Source organism: Schistocerca piceifrons, chromosome 4 (assembly GCF_021461385.2).
Source record: "Schistocerca piceifrons isolate TAMUIC-IGC-003096 chromosome 4, iqSchPice1.1, whole genome shotgun sequence".
Lineage (NCBI taxonomy): Eukaryota > Metazoa > Arthropoda > Insecta > Orthoptera > Acrididae > Schistocerca > Schistocerca piceifrons.
In genome coordinates, this window is record NC_060141.1 from 73,685,379 (window position 1) to 73,711,200 (window position 25,822).

Sequence of the window (25,822 nt, forward strand, 5' to 3'; positions counted from 1 at the left end):
ACTCACATGGGATGGACACGCAGGTCATGTATGCAAGAAACTGTCGCACGTAGTATATCTCCTAAGGAGCTTATAAAGCTTAATTGCAGACCAATATCTACTAACTGAATATCATGTCCTCTTCCATGACCATATTACCTATGGACTACAGCTCTGGAGTCATTCATCAGGCTGCAAAAGAAGGCAGCAAGAATTATTACATCGCGTAGGAGACAGGCCAAAAATTCCCCAAATTGGCAATAATGACCGTTTATAGCCGTTATGTATTATTGTGTCTCTTTCATGTTAAGGAGCCGGCCAGTGAAGCCGAGCGGTTCCAGGAGGTTCAGTCTGGAACCGCGCGACCGCTACTGTCGCAGGTTCGAATCCTGCCTCGGGCATGGATGTGTGTGATGTCCCAGGCCGTGGTTCCCCTTTTCCGCCTCAGTTACATTATGTCGGCGATTGCTGCACGAACTCTTTCTCCACGTACGCGTACACCACCATTACTCTACCACGCAAACATTGGGGTTACACTCGTCTGATGTGAGACGTTCCCGCGGGGTCCACTGGGGGCCGAACCGCACAATAACCCTGGGTTCGGTGTGGGGCGGCGGTGTGGTGAGTGGACTGCTGTAGCCTGTTGTTTGGTTGTGAACCACAGAGGGCTACGGCGGGGACGAAGCCTCTCCGTCGTTTCTAGGTCCCCATTTCCATACAATACTGATGCTTGGTCCATGTATTCCCACATCCAACGTGATTGTCTACTACAGTGTACTACCATCCACTTCCACTTTAACAGCAGCTACTGCTCATCACTCGTGCGTTATTCACGCTGTGTTTCTGCTTTTGAAGTAGAACTGTGGTTGTGCCGCAGTGTAAACGCTACCGGTACGTTCCTTGCACAGTCACGAGTGGATCGGCGAAGCAGACCATCGCGAGGGCAAGCAGCATCGCCATGCAACGGCTGTGTGGAACTGCTCATGTAATTGCAGTATTCGCCACCGGCAGCGCTGCTAAGGAGCTACGTTTTAACCGATGTCTCAGTTTGCGTGTGCGTTGCATCTGTCATAAACAAATGATAGTGTGTCGAAGAGAGCAGCCAGTGAAATCTAGCGCGGCTGTTAGCTTTTATGAAACGTTCGCGACAGAGCTCTGATAAAAATGTTGAACCGACTGTTCAGCAGTGTATTCGTTTCATCCTTGGAATGGAAACGAAGATATTCTCAAAATTTATCTTCGAAACTTTTCCACTTAAGCTGTTGAAAAAAACCTGATGGATATGCGATTGACAGTACTTCGTTACCGAAAATATCTCTGCGTAACCGTAAATCTATATGAATAATAATGTACCGTAAATGTTCGTTTGTTCAAATCGTATATCTCTGAAAGTTCTGGGATGCAGCAAATCCACTATTCATCTCTGGGTGAAGAGGATGGCAGATGAAGACCACGTAAACCGTCGTCGTCGTTCTGGACTCCCACGGAGAACTACAGAGGATGAAGACAAGAGTATACTCCGCTGTAGTGTTGAGAACCCTTTCAGGAGCAGCAGAGGAATTAAAAACATCCTGCAGCTAACAGTGAGCGGGTCGACCATACGTCGACACAACGTTGCATTCGAATACGCGCGTGTCTTTATTTATTTACTTTCTAGAGCGCCATGTATAGCGTATGGTACTCCAGTAAGCATATAAACAACCGCGTATTCGAATGCAACACGGTCACATAATTTCAAAGGAATCGGTGAAGAACTTTCGGAGATTTAAGATTATGAACAAATGAAATCTACAGAAATAAAAATGTGAATGTTCGTTTGTTCAAAAACGTATACCTCTGAATGTTCTTCACCGATTGCTTCGAAATTTTGAAACAACGTTGCATGTAAATACGCGAGCGGTTTTATGTACCAATTTTTAAATAGATGTAATACGTAAATAAATATATATTCAATATATACAGGGGAAACTTTATTACCAAAAATCTCGAGAAATTCTACAACGATTTACTTGACAGAGTAACTAACCTAAGGACATCACACACATCCATGCCCGAGGCAGGATTCGAACCTGCGACCGCAGCAGCAGCGCGGTTCCGGACTGAAGCGCCTAGAACCGCTCGGGCACAAAGGGCCGGCACGGAAATTGGTACTCTTGCCTCTGTGGTTCGACTCCTTGTGTTAGTTCGCGTCAAATCGCAAGGGAATCTGGAATGAGCCAGAGTATTGTTGTTCGTGTTCTGCATCGCCATAAATATCATCCTTACCATATCAGTCTCCACCAAGAATTAACTAGTACGGATTGTATGCGTAGCACTGAATTCTGATGAAGGGCTCAACTTCAGATTCAGAGGGATGACACATTTATTAAATAGATTTTATTTACTGACGAGGCTACATTCACGAACCATGGAAATGTTAAGTTGCATAACATGCATTATTGGGCAACTGAAAATCCATGTTGGCTGCGGCAACTTGCACACCAAAAACCGTGGTCGGAGAATGTATGGTGTGGGATTCTGGAGGACAGAATTATAGGCCCCTATTTCATCGAAGGAAATCTTAATAGTAGGAAGTACACCACATTTCTGCAAGAAACATTAGGTCTGCTACTGGAAGAAATACCTTTAGGGACAAGGAACAAGGTGGTATCAACACGATGGGTGTCCGGCACGTTTTTCGCTGATGGCTAGAAATGAGTTGCAGAGACAATTCCCAAATCGTTGGATTGGACGCGGAGGAGATGTGTCGTGGCCGGCTCGTTCGCCAGACTTGACGCCTCTGGATTTTTTCTTGTGGGGATTCGTAAAAGGCATTGTTTATAAAGACGTTCCAACTACACCTGAAGATATGCGAGAGAGAATTGTCAGAGCATGGGCTTCAGTAAGCGCCAAAGTGATAAGGAATAGCACTCAATTCACGATAAGAAGATTGCAGTACAGCATTGATACCAATAGTCATCACTTCGAACACCTTCTGTAAATGGACGTTCATGAAACCTTTGTGACCTTCGTTGACGTTCAAATACCATACTGCTACACGTCACTGGATTCGTCTCTGTAGTTTCTATCAGAAAATAAAGACCAATAAATAAATCCCATTAAAAAAAGGATGACCTTCATATCTCTGAAGCGACCCCACCTAGCAACAAAAACCATCATATTATGGCCCCCGATGCCCCATGCAACTTTTGTCTCACAAACTTTTCAGCTCCTATCATACTTTCGGAGTTATTCTAGGTGGCAATAGTTAGTGACTCACCCTGTATATACACTAACGATCATTAAAATTGCTACACCAAGAAGAAATGGAGATGATAAGCGGTTACTCATTGGACAAATATAGTATAATAAAACTGACATGTGATTACATTTTCACGCTATTTGGGTGCATAGATCCTAAGAAATTGGTACCCACAACAACCACCTCTGGCAGTAATAACGGCCTTGATACGCCTGGGCATTGAGTCAAACAGAGCTTGGATGGCGTGTACATGTACAGCTGCCCATGCAGCTTCAACACGATACCACAGTTCATCACGAGTAGTGACTGGCGTATTGTGACGAGCCAGTTGCTCGGCCACCATTGACCAAAAATTTTCAATTGGTAAGAGATCTGGAGAATGTGCTGACCAGGGTAGCAGTCGAACATTTTCTGTATCCAGAAAGCCCCGTACAGGACCTGCAACATGCGGTCGTGCATTATCCTGCTGAAATGTATGGTTTCGCAGGGATCGAATGAAGGGTAGAGCTACGCGTCGTAACACATCTGAAATGTAACGTCCATTGTTCAAAGTGCCGTCAATGCGAACAAGAGCCGGCCGGAGTGGCCGAGCGGTTCTAGGCGCTACAGTCTGGAACCGCGCGACCGCTACGGTCGCAGGTTCGAATCATGCCTCGGGCATGGATGTGTGTGATGTCCTTAGGTTAGTTAGGTTTAAGTAGTTCTAAGTTCTCGGGGACTGATGACCACAGCAGTTGAGTCCCATAGTGCTCAGAGCCATTTTTTGCGAACAAGAGGTGACCGAGACGTGTAACCAATGGCACCCCATACCATCATGCCGGGTGATACGCCAGTATGGCGATGACGAATACACGCTTCCAATGTGCGTTCACCGCGATGTCGCCAAACACGGATGCGACCATCATGATACTGTAAACAGAACCTGGATTCATCCGGAAAAAAGACTTTTTTCCATTCGTGCACCCAGGTTTTTCGTCGAGTATACCATCGCAGGCGCTCCTGTCTGTGATGCAGTGTCAAGGGTAACGGGAGCCATGGTCTCCGAGCTGATAGTCCATGCTGCTGGAAACGTCGTCGAACTGTTCGTGCAGGTGGTTGTTGTCTTGCAAAAGTCCCCATCTGCTGACTCAGGGATCGAGACGTGGCTGCACGATCTGTTACAGCGATGCGGATAAGATGCCTGTCATCTAGACTGCTAGTGATACTAGGCCGTTGGGATCCAGCACGGCGTTCCGTATTACCCTCCTGAACCCACCGTTTCCTATTCTGCTAACAGTCATTGGATCTCGACCAACGCGAGCAGCAATGTCTCGATACGATAAACCGCAATCGCGATGGGCTAAAATCCGACCTTTTATCAAAGTCAGAAACGTGATAGTACCCATTTCTCCTCCTTACACAACGGTTCACCGGGCAACGCCGGTCAACTGCTGTTTGTGTATGAGAACTCGGTTGGGAGCTTTCCTCATGTCAGCACGTTGTAGGTGTCGCCACCGGCGCCAACCTTGTGTGAATGCTCTGAAAAGCTAATCATTTGCATATCACAGCATCATCTTCCTGTCGGTTAAATTTCGCGTCTGTAGCACGTCATCTCCGTGGTGTAGCAATTTTAATGGCCAGTAGTGTAAAACGTTGTTAGCAAAGTGGAAAGTTGTATCTATGACTTATTGGCTTATTATTACAGTAATAACACAGAATTTGAATTTGCAATAACAATAAACAAGGCTTAAGCTCAAAGAGAGCGAGCAGGAGGAGATGGAGGGGTGGGAGGAAATGGACATAGAAGGCGAAAAGGAGGAGATGGACAGAGAGCGTGGATAAGAGGAGACGGAGGGTGGTGGAGGAGAAATGATCATAGAAAGGGGGAGGAGGTGATAGACAGAGACGGGGCAGAGGAGGGGTAAAGGAGGAGGAGATGGACAGGGAGAGAGGGGCAGAAGGAGATTAGGATGTATTTCCAATTCCCATACATATTAGAAACGTGTGCTTTCCCTTTTCTTTCTTTTCCATTTAAACAGACGGTCACAGCTACATGCGGCCGGAAACAGCTAGTATACGACAAACTTTTAAAAACTGCATATGTTAATGACTTCTTGTTTTTTAAGACATCTGTCTAAGGATCAGTCTTTCATCTGCATAGAGCTCTTTTTTCAGTTGCAACTCTCACTAAAATTAATAATGTTTTATCGAATTCCGGTATTTTAAGAACTTCTATCTACTGAACAGTCGGTTATGAGCCTAGTGTTTCTTTTTTAGTGCTGGAGTTGCAGCTCTTGAAAAAACTAATTAAGTTCTATGGGAAGACAGTCAAAAATGAAATTTACAAACGTCTTGATTACACATAATTAGTGAATGACTGTTAAAGCATTTGGAGTTTTCCAACAGCTTAAGTAGTGTAGATGAGAAACGTATTAGAATTGTTTACCCTGCCTATTCTAGCTCTTCTCAGCGATTACAAATATAATGTTCCATTGTTACAAGAATGGTTGATGCTAATTAATAGTGCAAAAACGTTAATGTAACCAGCGGAAGGCATCAGTTAGAGGCTAAGAGGCTAACAAAGAATATTACGACATTGGATTATCAAGGGCATGAAAAATTGTTAAATATGCCTTTTGTATAATATATTCTCAGCAAAGAACCATAACCACATAACTACAAAATTCTGTAGATGTATACGCCGATACTGTTAAATGCATTTGGTTATTGCATGGTTTAGCGTTTGACAGATAGGGTATTGAACATTATCTTAGAGTGAAAACAGCTTTAAACCCAATAAACGACGCGTAACCAGGCTTATGCCGGAAGATCACATCGCGATATCTTCAAAATGTTTCTCTGTCGGGCCACGCGGGATTAGCCGAGCGGTGTAGGGCACTGCAGTCATGCACTGTGCGGCTGGTCCCGGCGGAGGTTCGAGTCCTCCCTCGGACATGTGTGTGTGTGTTTGTCCTTAGGATAGTTTACGTTAAGTAGTGTGTATGCTTAGGGACTGATGACCTTAGCATTTAAGTCCCATAAGATGTCACACACATTTGAACCTTTTTTTTTCTCTGTCTGACTCCGCCGTTACTTACTACACCTCTCATTATTGAAAAAACGGAACTCTTACACATACCTGCTTTTTTCCAGTTTAGCTGTCGCTTTAATCCTAAAATTTGTCGAAAGCTAACCTAATAATGATGGCTTCCAATTTCCTAGTTCGGCAAGCATTTCACCAGAAACGCGTCCATCATTCATCCAGGGTAATAGTGATGAAGACGCAAGCAGGGATTAAGAATGTTCTTGTCGATGATTCAATATTAACAGGTCAATGGGAACGGCGGTAACACTTGTCGCCGCTACGACAGAATCGTCGCTCTTTTTTATCGAAACTACAACATTCACGTACCGGGTGGTTAGAATTAAAGTGCAGCTAGCTACGGAGGTCCATTGCGGGAAGTAATTATCGTAAGGGAGGGAGACTTGGTAGATATGCTAATGCATTAATGCAGAACTGAATTACACTGAAGAAAAAACCAGTTCCAGTTCTGGCCACAATGTGGAAAACTGGCGCTGTACAGCATCTCCGGTGCTCTTATTGAACAGATTGTGTTACTGATGTTGTTGTTGTGGTCTTCAGTCCTGAGACTGGTTTCATGCAGCTCTCCATGCTACTCTATCCTCTGCAAGTTTCTTCATCTCCCAGTACCTACTGCAACCTACATCCTTCTGAATCTGTTCAGTGTATTCATCTCTTGGTCTCCCTCTACGATTTTTACCCTCCACGCTGCCCTCCAGTACTAAATTGATCCCTTGATGCCTCAGAACATGTCCTACCAGCCGATCCCTTCTTCTAGTCAAGTTGTGCCACAAACTCCTCTTCTCCCCAATTGTATTCAATGTCTCCTCATTAGTTATGTGATCTACCCATCTAATCTTCAGCATTCTTCTGTAGCACCACATTTCGAAAGCTTCTATTCTCTTCTTGTCTAAACTATTTGTCGTCCATGTTTCACTTCCATACATGGCTACACTCCATACAAATACTTTCAGAAACGACTTCCTGACACTTAAATCTATACTCGATGTTAACAAATTTCTCTTCTTCAGAAACGCTTTCCTTGCCATTGCCAGTCTACATTTTATATCTTCTCTACTTCGACCGTCATCAGTTATTTTGCTCCCCAAATAGAAAAACTCCTTTAGTACTTTAAGAGTCGCATTTCCTAATCTAATTCCCTCAGAATCACCCGACTTAATTCGAGTACACTCCATTATCCTCGTTTTGCTTTTGTTGATGTTCATCTTATACCCTCCTTTCAAGACACTATGCATTCCGTTCAACTGCTCTTCCAAGTCCTTTGCTGTCTCTGACAGAATTACAATGTCATCGGCGAACCTAAAAGTTTTTATTTCTTCTCCATGGATTTTAATACCTACTCGAACTTTTCTTTTGTTCCCTTTACTGCTTGCTCAATATACAGATTGAATAACATCGGGGAGAGGCTACAACCCTGTCTCACTCCCTTCCCAACCACTGCTTCCCTTTCATGTCCCTCGACTTTTATAACTGCCATTTGATTTCTGTACAAATTGTAAATAGCTCTGTCGTTCCCTGTAGTTTACACCTGCCACCTTCAGAATTTGAAAGAGAGTATTGCAGTCAACATTGTCAAAAGCTTTCTCTAAGTCTACAAAAGCTAGAAACGTAGGTTTGCCTTTCCTTAATCTATTTTCTAAGATAAGTCGTAGGGTCAGTATTGCCTCACGTGTTCCCATATTTCTACGGAATCCAAACTGATCTTCCCCGAGGTCGGCTTCTACCAGTTTTTCCAGTCGTCTGTAAAGAATTCGCGTTAGTATTTTGCAGCTGTGACTTATTAAACTGATAGTTCGGTAATGTTCACATCTGTCAACACCTGCCTTCTTTCGGATTGGAATTATTATATTCTTCTTGAATTGGTAGTTAGTATTAGAATCAACACTATGTCTTTCTGACTTGTTTGAACTTTTGTGCCCACGTCACGTTCTTCATCCGTTACGTATGGAAATATTTCTATATGTCTCTTGCATTCACAGCGCCAGATTTGTAGTTGGTGGCCGAAATTGGAACTAATTTTTTGCACGTAAGTCGGTTCCGCATTAACGCATTAGAATATCTACCAAATTTCGCTGCAATATGATAATTATGGCCCACACTGAGCCTCTATAAATAGCTGCACTTTAATTATAACGACCCGGTACATTACCCGCACACCAGTCGGCTCTAATGAGGCTACGACCACTCGGACAATTCTTGAAAGCCACTGTCAGTGGCTCGTGCATGTATGTATCTGTGTGTGTGTGTGTGTTTCTCCATGTCAACCAGCTGAGTCTAATGCCTCTCGGATGCTGTCCGGGATTCTCTCCATCATTGCGCACGTCTTTGCCGGCGCTGAAGAAAGTTGTGTAAAGAGGTGGTCTGGTGCCTCGTGGATGTAAAGAAAGCTAATGCGGCAAGGCTGTTTGTGTGGGGTGGGGAGGGGAGAGGGTATAAGGCGGGGTGCTCGGCGGCGCGCCTGCGCAGTGAAAGTCTCCGCGCAGACCTCGCGGGTCCAGATCACCTCAGCGCAGCGCGCCGCGGGCTCCCAGCACGTGAGTACCACGAACCGTCCTCGCCGCGGGCCGGTGGGAAAGCCGGCCGCATCCTTCCCCAGAGCTGCTGGCGTCTGCGCCAACCTCCATTCCATCTCAACCCCAGCAGCACCAGTTTCCATAACACGCATTACCAAGCAAAGATGGGGAAGGGTACTTTATGCCCACCCGCAAAACAAAACTTTAAAAAAAATCGTTAACTGTTGTTGAATTATATCAACAGCATATTTTATAATGCAGTACTGATGAGTAAGTAAGGTCCAGAACCTGAAAATACTACTGTTAGCAATGTCAGTGCACTTTCAATAATGTGTTCTATCGAATTCATGACCACCACAAAAAATTGAAAATTGCATGTTTCGCTCATCGTTGTTGAGTTCTACTCGCAACATACTTTTTAAAGAGAAACTGATGTGTGAATAAGGCCCTGAACTTCGAAATACTGAATATGGCGTTCTTTAGAAAAAACGATGTTTACTATAGACAGTTAATTTTTTAGCCTAAGTTTAACTGAAAAATTTAAAAGAGATATGAAATATGTACCGAGACTCGAACTCGGGACTTTTGCCCCACAGCTTCACTTCCGCCATTACCTCGTTCGCGCACTCTGATGTAGAGTGAAAATTTCATTCTGGTGACGAGATAACGAGTTCTTCAAAAGCTCGCCACGAAGTACCCCTGCCCCGTTGGTACTGTGAGGGCCAACCTGCATCGATAGCCTTTCTGTTGATACGATGAGCAGTCGTGAAGTTTTAATTGTTGTTGTTATTGTTGTGTTCTTTAGTTCGAAAATTGGTTTGGCATGCCTCTCCGCACTAGCCTATTTCTACATCCACACTCTGTATACCACTATGCAGTGCATGGAAGAGGGTACGTTCTATTGTCCCAGTGATTTCGAATTTCTCCCGTTCCATGCACGTGTGAAAAAATGGTTCAAATGGCTCTGAGCACTATGGGACTTAACATCTGTGGTCATCAGTCCCCTAGAACTTAGAACTATTTAAACCCAACCAACCTAAGCACAACACACACATCCATGCCCGAGGCAGGATTCGAACTTGCGACCGTAGCGGTCAGGCGGTTCCAGACTGAAGCGCCTAGAACCGCACGACCACACCGGCCGGCTGCACGTGTGAAGCACGGGAAGAATGACTGCTTAAAAGTCTCCGTGAGCGCTTTAATGAGTCTAATCCTGCCTTCGCGATCTCTATGGAAGCCATACGTACGGGATTGGGGATTCTAATATATTCCCCAATTCTACATTTAAAGTTGGGTCTAGAAACTTTCTTACTTGGGTTTCACGGAATTGTTTGCGCCTATTTTCAAGCGTCTGCCAGTTCAGTTCTTTCAGCGTTCTCGTGACACTCTCTCTTGGGTTGAACAAACCTGTGACTATTCGTGCTGCCCTTCTCTGTATCCGTTCAGTATCCTGTTAGTCCTATTTGGTACGGGATCACACATGAGCAATATTTTAGAATGGGTCACACGAGTGTTTTGTATGCAATCTCTTTTGTAGATATATTGCATTTGCCCAGTATTCTACCAATAAACCGCAGTCTGCCACGTGCTTTACCTACAACCGAGCCTATGTGACCGTTGCATTTCATATCCTTACAAACTGCCTTACCCAGGTGTGTGTATTACTTGCTAGATTCCAACTGTGACTCATTGCTATTATAGTAAAAGGATACAACTTTTTTTTTGTTTTGTGAAATACACAAATCTACATTTATGAACATTCAAATCAAGTTGACAGTCTTTGCACCACTTGGAAATCTTACCAAGATCTGACTGAATATTCGTGCAGTTTCTTTCAGACACTACTTCTTTACAGATTACTGTATCACTTGCAAAAGCCTCGGGCTACTATTAAGACTGTCCGCGAGATCATCAATGTACACTTTGAGCAGCAAGGATCCAAACACACTTCCTTGGGGCACACGCGAAGTAACTTCTGCATACCCCGATGACTCTCCATCCATTGTAACTTGCTGCGTCCTAAATACCAGAAAATCCTATATCTAGTCACAAATTTCGCTTAATACTCCAAGCCTCCTCAACTCTGCGTGACTACTGCAACCTACGTCCATTTCGCCGGCCACTGGGGCCCGTGCTGTTCTAGGCGCTTCAGTCCGGAACCGCGCTGCTGCTACGGTGGCAGGTTCGAATCCTGCTTCGGGCATGGATGTGTGTGATGTCCTTAGGTTAGTTAGGTTTAAGTAGTTCTAAGTTTAGAGGACTGATGGCCTCAGATGTTAAGTCCCATAGTGCTTAGAGCCATTTGAACCATTTTTTATGTCCATTTCAACGTTTTTATTGTACTGCGTAAAGCGCAAAACGTAAATATGTAGTATCTTGTGCAAAAATATCAATAAGTCACAGTTAAATTGAAGGACTCATACTAAAGCTTTGTTGTGAACAATTTGTAGGTATATGAAATAGAATGACCATATAGGCTCAATTTAGGTAGAGCTTGCGGCGTGGATGTAAATACATTCAAGCTTCCATCTTATAACGCACCTGTCGGGATTTACTATAAAAAGTTGCTAATTATTTGAATACAATATCATGAAGACATCGAATCAGCTATTGTCGTGTTATAACGAAATTTCAGTACGTGTAGTAATAACACTCCACATTTATATTTACGTACTGACAGTTTATAATCAAATGTAAACAAAAGAACTTTGGCAAATCGAAGGTCGACATGGAGCAGATAGATGTCTCCACTAAAAATCGGTCGATTCCTTGATGTCTGCTGGTGCTGCGTATCAACCGAACCCTTTCATTGTCAAGTTGTGCATTAAAAGTCTTCCCCCCTCCCCCCTCCAATTTGATTTCCTCATTAGCTATATGATCTACCTATGTAGTCCTTGGCTTGCCTCTGTAGCTATTTGCTCAACGTGCCTGCCAGCCAAGCGGAAAAACCAGCTTCGATTCCCTGCACTGTCAGGAATGTTTTCCTTTGGTGGGAGGACTGGACGGGGTGCCTTCAGCCTCGTGTTACCAGCTGAGCAGCGGCATCGGGTCTGCTAACCCGACAGCGGTCAGGAGTGCGGTGTGCTGAACCCGACCCATCCAAACACCATCTACATGACGCCGGACGGGGTGGCCGAGCGGTTCTAGGCGCCACAATCTGGAACCGCGCGACCACTACGGTCGCAGGTTCGAATCCTGCCTCGGGCATGGATGTGTGTGATGTCCGTAGGTTAGTTAGGTTTAAGTAGTTCTAAGTTCTAGTGCTCAGAGACATTTGAACCATTTTTGAACCATCTACATGACGCTATTGGCTGAAGGATGACACGGCGATCGGTCGGTCCCTACTGATCCGTCTGTGGTCAACTGCGACGCTTATTATCTTATTTTATATAATCTTCACCATTCTTCTGTAGCGGCACATTTCAAAAGACATTACGTAATGAAATCCAGATTGCTGCTGTAATAGTTTAATGATGTAATTATTGTGATGAATCCATTTCGGTGGGAATGCCATCTTCAGACCATCTGCGAAAGTTGGCTAACATTTTCTTGCTTTACTATAATGTTGGTTAATCATACTGTCGGATATACAAATTTGATACTTACCTCCATATATCATCATTGGTCTCTGTCATTCTGTATTGTGTTACTACCTGGCGCAAGTTTAGGACTCTTATGCTGTAAGTTGTGTTGTGGTTTGCTACTGTTGTTGCAAATAAATCTTTAAACTGCTATAGCGGCAATCTGGGCTTCATTACATAATGTCTCTAAGAGATACCGTCTTCGTTGCGAGCCCACTGGATCGTAAATTACATTTCAAAAGCTTCTATACTCCTCTGGTCTGAACTGTTTATCGTTCACGTTCCACTTCCGCGGAAACCTACGCTCCAGACCAAACCTTCAGAAAAGATTTCCTAAGATTTAAAGATGTTAAAAAAATTGTCTTTTTCAGAAATGCTTTTCTCGCTGTTACCAGTTTGCGTTTTATATGATCTCTATTCGGACCGCCATCAGAAAAAGTCATTTATGACTTTTAGCGTCTCATTTCCTAATCTAATTCCCTCAGAAACGCCTGATTTATTTCGACCACACTCCACTACCCTTCTTTTACTTTTGTTGGTGTTCAAAAAGTAAAACTGCGTAATTTTTTGTTTGTTGTAGGTACATGTCTGCACTCCAGGTACACAGTGACATCGCAGGACCGTTGTAGGCCGCTAGGCGAGTGAGAACATAACCGCGCAACCCACTGACATAGTGGAGTTAGGCCAAGCCAAACGGCTGAAGAAGTCGTCTCGATTGGCGTGACACAGCTGCTATATTTCCGCTGCTGCTGGAAACGAATTACTCACGATATTCCACTGTATCAACGACTTGCGTCATTATGTTCTGATTCGTCTAGCGGCCTACTACGGCGCTGCTGCGCTGGTTTGTCAGTGTGTACCTATACCAGACACACGTATCCGCAAGCAAACTTTACTTTTTTGAGGTGTTAATTAAAACTTTGGTTGTCCGTCGTAGTAGTTTCATTCGTGGGCGGCCCTTTCACTAGGATATTGGACAGCTAACGGTGTTGCAGATAAAATAAATTTGTCCCCAACCCCAAGGTTGGTTTGAACGCCTCAGCAGTTAACTAGGCGTGCTACTTTTGGAGGTGGCATTCATTGCTCTTCTTCCGACCTTCGAACTGACATTACCAGCTAGATATTGGGTGAACCTACAGCTGAATGTGGGATTTAACTGCTAAGGTCATCAGTCCCTAAGCTAACACACTACTTAACCTAAATTATCCTAAGGACAAACACACACACCCATGCCCGAGAGAGGACTCGAACCTCCGCCGGGACCAGCCACACAGTCCATGACTGCAGCGTCTGAGACCGCTCGGCTAATCCCGCGCGGCAGCTGACAAAAAAGAAGGGATAGATTGGACCAACTGCGGATCGAACCCTAGAACTTTTGATCTGCTGTCTGGCAATATGCTTTTCTTTCCTTTTCTTCTTCGTTTTTTTTTTATTTTTTTTTTAAATCTTGGGTCCTTCCTCCCCTTCAGTCATTCATGTCACTCACCGATTTGTCTGCCATCTCCGCGTGCCTTCATTGTCTTTTTTGAATGCAAAAACCTAAGTTATCGCTTTTCGATTTTAAATTAGAAATCCTTACTCATATTTTTCTTTCTAGGTGATTTTTTTGAAGGAGGTCTTGCGTTAGATAGCAGAAAATTTGATAGTAAAATTATTCTTTTCTGTCCGACCTCCTTTATTCTATCAAACTTCAAAGTACAAAGTACAAGTTAAAAGCCGTGAACTGAATCACTCCTCTTTGTAATAAGAACTATCAAAAAAAATTTATATAAATAACGGTGAAATGATATAAAGATTTTATGCAGTTCCCTCTCTTCGTCTTCTTCCTACCGTTACACTTATAAATCCCTGAGTCACCGAGTCACATTCCAGATTTAGAACGAAAATCGTTTGACAAGGCTGCTCTTATGGTAGGAACTATCCCGGAATAACATGAATTAATTTAGGGAAACCACGGTAGTCGGATGGAGATTGAAGCCTCCACCCTCACGAACGTTAGGCCAGTCTGTTAACAAAAGCGCAAGCCCATTCGGTTTATTCCAAGTGCACACTACTGTCTTCGTAGTGTAACAAGCCAGGGTTACATTGTTGATTCAAATGAAAGTTCAAATGAAGGCTCTATAAACTGTCACGTATTTGTTTAGACGGTTACAAGCAATCCTTCCAAGGTCGTCAGATTTCTTCCGTTTAAAAACTAGAGACACAAGACACAAAGGCAAAGAATGGCCGTTACCATTAAGGTGAGCCTCAGACTGGAACCCACGGTAGTTTTATTCTGTTTATTTACTTTTTTGCTGCGTATGGCATCTTTGCATTGATGTTATGGTAGATACTTCATATGTGTTGAATAATCTGCCTTGTTGTTGTTGTTGTTGTCTTCAGTCCTGAGACTGGTTTGATGCAGCTCTCCATGCTACTCTATCCTGTGCGAGCTTTTTCATCTCCCAGTACCTACTGCAACCTACATCCTTCTGAATCTGCTTAGTGTATTCATCTCTTGGTCTCCCTCTACGATTTTTACCCTCCACGCTGCCCTCCAATACTAAATTGGTGATCCCTTGATGCCTCAGAACATGTCCTACCAACCGATCCCTTCTTCTGGTCAAGTTGTGCCACAAACTTCTCTTCTCCCCAATCCTATTCAATACGCCCTCATTAGTTATGTGATCCACCCATCTAATCTTCAGCATTCTTCTGTAGCACCACATTTCGAAAGCTTCTATTCTCTTCTTGTCCAAACTATTTATCGTCCATGTTTCACTTCCATACATGGCTACACTCCATACAAATACTTTCAGAAATGACTTCCTGACACTTAAATCTATACTCGATGTTAACAAATTTCTCTTCTTCAGAAAAGCTTTCCTTGCCATTGCCAGTCTACATTTTATATCCTCTCTACTTCGACCATCATCAGTTATTTTGCTCCCTAAATAGCAAAACTCCTTTACTACTTTAAGTGTCTCAATTCCTAATCTAATTCCCTCAGCATCACCCGACTTAATTAGATTACATTCCATTATCCTTGTTTTGCTTTTGTTGATGTTCATCTTATATCCTCCTTTCAAGACACTGTCCATTCCATTCAACTGCTCTTCCAAGTCCTTTGCTGTCTCTGACAGAATTACAATGTCATCGGCGAACCTCAAAGTTTTTATTTCTTCTCCATGAATTTTAATACCTACTCCGAATTTTTCTTTTGTTTCCTTTACTGCTTGCTCAATATACAGATTGAACAACATCGGGGAGAGGCTACAACCCTGTCTTACTCCCTTCCCAACCACTGCTTCCCTTTCATGTCCCTCGACTCTTATAAATGCCATCTGGTTTCTGTACAAATTGTAAATAGCCTTTCGCTCCCTGTATTTTACCCCTGCCACCTTTTTGAATTTGAAAGAGAGTATTGCAGTCAGCATTGTCAAAAGCTTTCTCTAAGTCTACAAATGCTAGAAACGTAGGTTTGCCTTTCCTTAATCTTTCTTCTAAGATTAGTCGTAAGGTGAGTATTGCCTCACGTGTTCCAGTGTATCTACGGAATCCAAACTGATCTTCCCCGAGGTCGGCTTCTACTAGTTTTTCCATTCGTCTGTAAAGAATTCGTGTTAGTACTTTGCAGCTGTGACTTATTAAACTGATAGTTCGGTAATTTTCACATCTGTCAACACATGCTTCCTTTGGGATTGGAATTATTATATTCTTCTTGAAGTCTGAGGGTATTTCGCCTGTTTCATACATCTTGCTCACCAGATGGTAGAGTTTTGTCAGGACTGGCTCTCCCAAGACCGTCAGTAGTTCCAATGGAATGTTGTCTACTCCGGGGGCCTTGTTTCGACTCAGGTCTTTCAGTGCTCTGTCAAACTCTTCACGCAGTATCATATCTCACATTTCATCTTCATCTACATCCTCTTCCATTTCCATAATATTGTCCTCAAGTACATCGCCCTTGTATAGACCCTCTATATACTCCTTCCACCTTTCTGCTTTCCCTTCTTTGCTTAGAACTGGGTTTCCATCTGAGCTCTTGATATTCATACAAGTCGTTCTCTTATCTCCAAAGGTCTCTCTAATTTTCCTGTAGGCAGTATGTATCTTACCCCTGGTGAGATAGGTCTCTATATCCTTACATTTGTCCTCTAGCCATCCCTGCTTAGCCATTTTGCACTTCCTGTCGATCTCATTTTTGAGACGTTTGTATTCCTTTTTGCCTGCTTCATTTACTGCATTTTTATATTTTCTCCTTTCATCAATTAAATTCAATATTTCTTCTGTTACCCAAGGATTTCTACTAGCCCTCGTCTTTTTACCTACTTGATCCTCTACTGCCTTCACTACTTCATCCCTCAGAGCTACCCATTCTTCTTCTACTGTATTTCTTTCCCCCATTCCTGTCAGGTGTTCCCTTATGCTCTCCCTGAAACTCTGTATAACCTCTGGTTCTTTCAGTTTATCCAGGTCCCATCTCCTTAAATTCCCACCTTTTTGGAGTTTCTTCAGTTTTAATCTACAGGTCATAACCAATAGATTGTGGTCAGAGTCCACATGTGCACCTGGAAATGTCTTACAATTTAAAACCTGGTTCCTAAATCTCTGTCTTACCATTATATAATCTATCTGATACCTTTTAGTATCTCCAGGGTTCTTCCATGTATACAGCCTTCTTTCATGATTCTTAAACCAAGTGTTGGCTATGATTATGTTGTGCTCTGTGCAAAATTCTACCAGGCGGCTTCCTCTTTCATTTATTAGCCCCAATCCATATTCACCTACTATGTTTCCTTCTCTCCCTTTTCCTACACTCGAATTCCAGTCACCCATGGCTATTAAATTTTCGTCTCCCTTCACAATCTGAATAATTTCTTTTATTTCATCATACATTTCTTCAATTTCTTCGTCATCTGCAGAGCTAGTTGGCATAGAAACTTTTACTACTGTAGTAGGTGTGGGCTTCGTATCTATCTTGGCCACAATAATGCGTTCACTATGCTGTTTGTAGTAGCTTACCCGCATTCCTATTTTCCTATTCATTATTAAACCTACTCCTGCATTACCCCTATTTGATTTTGTGTTTATAACCCTGTAGTCACCTGACCAGAAGTCTTGTTCCTCCTGCCACCGAACTTCACTAATTCGCACTATATCTAACTTCAACCTATCCATTTCCCTTTTTAAATTTTCTAACCTACCTGCCCGATTAAGGGATCTGACATTCCACGCTCCGATCCGTAGAACGCCAGTTTTCTTTCTCCTGATAACGACATCCTCTTGAGTAGTCCCCGCCCGGAGATCCGAATGGGGGACTATTTTACCTCCGGAATATTTTACCCAAGAGGACGGCATCATCATTTAATCATACAGTAAAGCTGCATGCCCTCGGGAAAAATCTGCCTTACTATTTTTAAAGCGTGTCTGTTTTATGTGTTTTGAAGACTGAATGTGAAATCAAAATACTTTTGCTCCGATGTAATGTCTGTAGACAAGGTAGACGAGTATGTAGCCGTTGCGCGGGGTGGCCCGAGCTCTCACGTATAAGGCAGCTTCAGACGTCTGATTGCTTTACAAATGAGTTGATGTGCTAAATACTTGACGTTAAACGTGTAAAATCTTTATAGTTAAAAACACAGAATCCTAATTATGTTAAACGTTTGTTGGAAGTCGGTAATTGCTTTCATTATCAAACACTGGATGAGTACAGCGCACGTAATTTGCGCTACATTTTAAGAAAAGTTCGTCTTTCACTCATCTCAATGTTTATGAGATCATATCTCGTGGAGCATATTTCGTAGAACGGTATGATTTTGCAGGTACATTCAGTGCTATATGCCGACACTGTCTGCAAAATGCGTTGCAAAAATTAGTTGTAAAAAGTGTTAAATTAAAAAAAATTACGCGTGTCGGTGAAGTTGTACTGTTTGAACAGAGAAACTGCAATAATCGCTAAACTTTCTTCTTTTCGTTGCTTGGTGACGGGTTTCAGCGAGACAAAGTTTCCAAAAGGCTTGAAAAGGCCACATACGAGCGCTGCGACATCTGCAATAGTCCAACGCCTTGCGTTCGCTGTCATCGATCATCCTCCACATGGTCCCGACTTGTTCACTTTCCACTTCATCTGTTTTCAAAACTCCAAGAACATCATCGAGATGTAATGAAATGATACAAGCAGAGGTGAGGTTGCGGCTCCGTCAATGGAGTCAAACATTCTACGATGACGGTATCAACAAAGTGGTCTCACCTTGGGAGAAATGTGTTCGTCACCAATGTGACTATGTTGAAAAATAAGTATGTTATTTAAAATACTTTAAGAGTTCTCACCTAAAAAAATAGGGAGGAGGGTCATTACTTTTGAGCACGCCTTCTTAGATCTAAAGTTTTTTAGAAGTCGATAAATGCTCTCATTCTCGCATACTGGGTGAATATGGACTGCGTAATTTGTGCGCCGGGTCTTACACACCCTCGAGACGTATACAGTTTCTACTTTTAATACTTTCTGTGTTAAAATTTTAACATAAGATTGTACATCTCAATGTGTAAAATTTGAGAGCATTTTAGATTTTCTAAATTTGGTCAATAATTATATGAGGTACCGGAAATCAGCTGTGTGGCTGGATTGAAGAGTTTTTAGCAAACAGAACACAGCATGTTGTTACCAATGGAGAGACGTCTACAGACGTTAAAGTAACCTCTGGCGTGCCACAGGGGAGTGTTATGGGACCATTGCTTTTCACAATATATATAAATGACCTAGTAGATAGTGTCGGAAGTTCCATGCGGCTTTTCGCGAATGATGCAGTAGTATACAGAGAAGTTGCAGCATTAGAAAATTGTAGCGAAATGCAGGAAGATCTGCAGCGGATAGGCACTTGGTGCAGGGAGTGGCAACTGACCCTTAACATAGACAAATGTAATGTATTGCGAATACATAGAAAGAAGGATCCTTTATTGTATGATTATATGATAGCGGAACAAACACTGGTAGCAGTTACTTCTGTAAAATATCTGGGAGTATGCGTGCGGAACGATTTGAAGTGGAATGATCATATAAAATTAATTGTTGGTAAGGCGGGTACCAGGTTGAGATTCATTGGGAGAGTGCTTAGAAAATGTAGTCCATCAACAAGGGAGGTGGCTTACAAAATACTCGTTCGACCTATACTTGAGTATTGCTCATCAGTGTGGGATCCGTACCAGATCGGTCTGACGGAGGAGATAGAGAAGATCCAAAGAAGAGCGGCGCGTTTCGTCACAGGGTTATTTGGTAACCGTGATAGCGTTACGGAGATGTTTAATAAACTCAAGTGGCAGACTCTGCAAGAGAGGCGCTCTGCATCGCGGTGTAGCTTGCTCGCCAGGTTTCGAGAGGGTGCGTTTCTGGATGAGGTATCGAATTTATTGCTTCCCCCTACTTATACCTCCCGAGGAGATCACGAATGTAAAATTAGAGAGATTAGATCGCGCACGGAGGCTTTCAGACAGTCGTTCTTCCCGCGAACCATACGCGACTGGAACAGGAAAGGGAGGTAATGACAGTGGCACGTAAAGTGCCCTCCGCCACACACCGTTGGTGGCTTGCGGAGTATAAATGTAGATGTAGATGCAGAAATCAAATTTTTATTGCCCCTGGAAGTCGTTAGGTAGGCAACCAGCAGCAGAGGCCGAATGACTGTTCTAGGCGTTTACAAATCTAAAAATTTTTCGCTACAGGTCACGCGAGGTTTCTGTCAAGAAAGAAACAAATAAAGTCATGCTGCATGAGTTAGTGAAATCCTTTCTTTTTTTCAGAGCTCTTGCAGGTACCAGGAAAAAGCGGAGTAGAGAACATGCAACCTCACAGCTGCGTCCTTCACAGTTCTGCATCCAGCATGTGGTGAAGTGCATAATACAAGCGCTCGTAAGTGGGTATAGCGCGGTTTCTACGTCTGCATCTATATATTGTACTGCGAGTACAAATATCATTTCATTCCCCGCCCCGCCGCCCATCCCCTGCACACGCGCGTTCTGTTCACGGAGTAACATTCCATACCACCATTCCCCCTCTTTTTTCCATCAGCGAATGCTCCGTGGGAAGAACACTGTTGGTAAAACTCAGTGTGGCCTCGAATTTCTACGATTTTCTCCTGTCAAGTCGCGATGTGTAAGCTGGAGAAAGGACTTTGTTGTCAGACACTTGTTGGAACTCAAGCTCTCGGAATTTCAGGAGGAAACTTCCTCGTGATGCACAACGCCTCTCTGTAGCGCGTGCCGCTCGAGTTTGATGAGAATCTCGGTGACGCTGTTACCCTTATTAAACGAACCACTCACGAAAAGTGCCACTCTTCTTCGAATCTTATCTGTCCAACACTTAAAAAAACCTTTCAAGTTTTTCTAAACCACTTTGGACGATCGTTCTTTCAGCAAGACCAGAGGCAGTATGTTGCCTTACCCTTGTGCCACTGAATAGCCAGTCTTTGACAACCCCTGTTATCATTTTGATATTGACGATACAACTCTTCCTTCATTGTTCGACTTGTAATGATCTCAATGTCAACGATACGGTTAAGTCTAATCATTGTAATCTCTCTTCGTTCCGTAGTCGTGTATTTCATAAACAGTAAAAAGATCACTTGTCTGCTCGTAGAGGGGTAGTGTTGACGTGTTGTAATTATGCATCACGATTTTCGTACCGCTGTTTCGTCATCGCCAGGAGAATGGATTTCAGTACGCCGTTATGTACTTCACCGAATTTAAGTGCTGCGGGGCTGGGCTAGCACTTGGATGGGTGACCATCCGGTCTGCCGAGCGCTGTTGGCAAGCAGGGTGCACTCAGCCCTTGTGAGGCAAACTGGGGAGCTACTTGATTGAGAAGAAGTGGGTCCGGTCTCAGACTGACATACGGCAGGGAGAGCGGTGTGCTGACCACATGCCCCTCCATATCTGCATCCAGTGACGCCTGTGGGCTGAGGATGACACGGCGGCCGGTCGATACCGGTGGGTCTTCATGGTCTGTCAGGCGGAGTTTAGTTTAGTTTGTATGTACTTCAGGTGGCCGAATTATATCAGACAGACTTCTCGAAGTCGCGGAACTTCCATATGCTACCACAGATTGTAACGATGTCTACGACGGAAGAACATTGATAGCGATGCTGATTTCGTTACGTGGAGGAAGACTCAGTTGATTTCTCTGTCGGCTTTCAGCATCAAGCGCCGTTTTCATTTACCACTGAGAGCGTAATCCTATTCGCTTAAAGTAGTTGTTACAAGTTATGATCTCAACGGCTTCTTTGATGACAGAATCCCTGCAGGTAGATGCATGGGATAAGGTTTCCGTTTCATCAAACATAATAATCGTATATTTGCTCGTGAAGCTGTGTTCGGTAACAGCAGATCTGTCGGAATCGCGATATTTAAAGTGGTTAACGGTACTCTGTGCAGCGCTTTGGAATCCTTCATACTGACGGACGGAAGTTCAAATGGCTCTGAGCCCTATGGGACTTAAATTCTGATGTCATCAGTCCCCTAGAACTTAGAACTACTTAAACCTAACTAAACCTAAAGACATCACACACATCCATGCCCGAGGCAGGATTCGAACCTGCGACCGTAGCGGTCACGCGGTTCCAGACTGAAGCGCCTAGAACCGCACGGCCACAAAGGCCGGAGCACTCTACAACTCGACTGCGAGCTCGTGGGCCGTCTAGACACAGGTCGAGGCGCGGGAGCAGCTGACTGACGTCCAGTGACTGATGATAACGTCGAAGGCGTGAAACGGCGCTGTCTGATGGGTAGCAGCAGCGGCAGGCGCTGTGCTGTGGTCCGAAGCGTTGACTCGGCGCGGCTGAGAGTAGGTCTGGACTGGCTGTGAAGGGCTGGCTCGAAGGCGTCTCCTGAATAGGTTTTTCCCTATTAGCCGTTTAAGTGCAGTGTACTGTCTGAAAGTATTGCCTACTGTGTCTGATCTATGATGACAAGTAGTATGGATTTCTAGGGTTCAAAATGGCACATATGAATCTGAGCACTATGGGACTTAACATCTGAGGTCTTCATTCCCCCAGAACTTAGAACTACTTAAACCTAACTAACCTAAGCACATCACACACACAGCCATGCCCGAGGCAGGATTCGAACCTGCGACCGTAGCGGTCACGCGGTTCCAGACTGAAGCGCCTAGAACCGCACGGCCACAAAGGCCGGCGCACTCTACAACTCGACTGCGAGCTCGTGGGCCGTCTAGACACAGGTCGAGGCGCGGGAGCAGCTGACTGACGTCCAGTGACTGATGATAACGTCGAAGGCGTGAAACGGCGCTGTCTGATGGGTAGCAGCAGCGGCAGGCGCTGTGCTGTGGTCCGAAGCGTTGACTCGGCGCGGCTGAGAGTAGGTCTGGACTGGCTGTGAAGGGCTGGCTCGAAGGCGTCTCCTGAATAGGTTTCTCCTATTAGCCGTTTAAGTGCAGTGTACTGTCTGAAAGTATTGCCTACTGTGTCTGATCTATGATGACAAGTAGTATGGATTTCTAGGGTTCAAAATGGCACATATGGATCTGAGCACTATGGGACTTAACATCTGAGGTCTTCATTCCCCCAGAACTTAGAACTACTTAAACCTAACTAACCTAAGCACATCACACACACAGCCATGCCCGAGGCAGGATTCGAACCTGCGACCGTAGCAGCCGCGAGGTACCGGACTGAAGCGCCTAGAGCCGCTCGGCCACCGCGGCCGGCGATTTCTAGGGATACTGGTTTTATCCAGGATGCCTTAAAGACATACTGATAGTAACAATAAACTCACATGGGCTTGCTGCCTTTCAAGTAGGGCCACGGGCCGCTTAGAGCGGTCAGCTGCTTCATTATGCTGTCCTAAGCTTCGTATGAGGGCGTTTGATGATGATCGTGTATTCTGATACAGCTTCGCTGCGTGTTCCTGAAATCGAGAGAGTACAGTTGGTTCCGTCCCTGCCTCGTGAAGGTGACAGGCTGGGAAATTATACGGTACATGGAAAATTCCAATCCCAAAGAAAGCAGGTGTTGACAGATGTGAAAATTACCGAACTATTAGTTTAATAAGTCACGCTGCAAAATACTAACGCGAATTCTTTACAGACGAATGGAAAAACTGGTAGAAGCCGACCTCGGGGAAGATCAGTTTGGATTCCGTAGAAATATGGGAACACGTGAGGCAATACTGACCTTACGACTTATCTTAGAAGAAAGATTAAGGAAAGGCAAACCTACGTTTCTAGCTTTTGTAGATTTAGAGAAAGCTTTTGACAATGTTGACTGCAATACTCTCTTTCAAATTCTGAAGGTGGCAGGGGTAAAATACAGGGAGCGACAGGGCTACTTACAATTTGTACAGAAACCAGATGGCAGTTATAAGAGTCGAGGGACATGAAAGGGAAGCAGTGGTTGGGAAGGGAATGAGACAGGGTTGTAGCCTGTCCCCGATGCTATTCAATCTGTATATTGAGCAAGAAGTAAAGGAAACGAAAGAAAAGTTCGGAGTAGGTATTAAAATCCATGGAGAAGAAATAAAAACTTTTAGGTTCGCCGATGACATTGTAATTCTGTCAGAGACAGCAAAGGACTTGGAAGAGCAGTTGAACGGAATGGACAGTGTCTTGAAAGAAGGGTATGGAATGAACATCAACAAAATCAAAACGAGGATAATGGAATGTAGTCGAATTAAGTCGGGTGATGCTAAGGGAATTAGATTATGAAATGAGACGCTTAAAGTAGTAAATGACTTTTGCTATTTGGGGAGCAAAATAACTGATGATGGTCGAAGTAGAGAGGATATAAAATGTAGACTGGCAGTGGCAAGGAAAGTGTTTCTGAAGAAGAGAAATTTGTTAACTTCGAGTATAGATTTAAGTGTCAGGAAGTCGTTTCTAAAAGTATTTGTATGGAGTGTGGGCATGTATGGAAGTGAAACATGGACGATAAATAGTTTAGACAAAAAGAGAATAGAACCTTTCGAAATGTGGTGCTACAGAAGAATGCTGAAGATTAGATGGGTAGATCACATAACTAATGAGGAGGTACTGAATAGAATTGGGGAGAAGAGGAGTTTGTGGCACAGGCATCAAGGGATAACCAATTTGGTACTGGAGGGCAGCGTGGAGGGTAAAAATCGTAGAGGGAGACCAAGAGATGAATACACTGAACAGATTCAGAAGGATGTAGGCTGCAGTAGGCACTGGGAGATGAAGCAGCTTGCACAGGATAGGGTTGCATGGAGAGCTGCATCAAACCAGCCTCAGGACTGAAGACTACAACAACAACATGGAAAATGAGCCGAAGCGCTGTACTCTGGAGGCACTGCCATTTCGCTATATATGTGTTAGCGGCTGTCCCCCCCCGCTGGACAGACATTGTCTGTGATAATAATACGGATAGACGCCGTGCATATTTGAAGGCCACAGTGCACCGACAATGTGGGCCGTTCATTCAGCAGGGAACAAAGAGCACCGAGCGCAGCTGACGCCTTCTTCCACGTTTCGTCAACGTGATGCTTCGAGTTCAACTGCCGGTCAAGGGTGACTCCCAGACATTTGGCTTTCGGTGCCCGAGGAATGGGGGTGTCATATAACGCGATGTTGCCAACTACCACACGCCGTCGTCTAGTACGTAGTATTGCCTGGCTCTTAGCAGCATTAAACTGAATCCTCGAGTTAGAAGAAGCCCATTCCTCGATGTCACGGCAGGCAGCTTGGAGACGGCGACTAACCGCTACAGGACTTCGGCGGCGACAGATCAGGGCAGTGTCGTTAACGTAGACATATTTTTCAACTCGAGCTGAGGCAAGTAAGTCAGCGTTGAAACACTGTACAGGACTCCAGCAAGAACACGGGGAGTCTTGCAGGTGTCACAGACAAGTACAACGAAGGTCCTACCCTCTAGATTATTAGCAAGTAGGTGCACGAAGCGGCTTGACAAGCTATACGTGAAAAGCCTGTAAATCAGTCCTTGGTGCTACAGGCTGTCAGAAACTCGTAAGCCGGCCGGTGTGGCCGAGCGGTTCTAGGCGCTACAGTCTGGAACCGCGCAACCGCTACGGTCGCAGGTTCGAATCCTACCTCGGGCATGGATGTGTGTGATGTCCTTAGGTTAGTTAGGTTTAAGTAGTTCTACGTTCTAGGGGACTGATGACCTCAGAAGTTAAGTCCCGTAGTGCTCAGAGCCATTGAAGCTCGTAAGTCATTGAGGAGAATAATGCCACAGATCTCCCTATTGTTGTAAGCCTGGACGACGTGCTCGACCATTCGTAAGAGCTGGAGAGGAGTGGAATGAGCTTCACGAAACCCAAATTGTTCATCTGGAAACACTGCTGTTAGTCGGGGCAGCAGAACTCTTTCAAATTCCGTATTAAGAATTGAGAGAAAGCGGTTAGGCTGATAGATGGTTGATCATGCATGATTCTTCCCCGGTTTGGGCACTGTAACGATGACTAC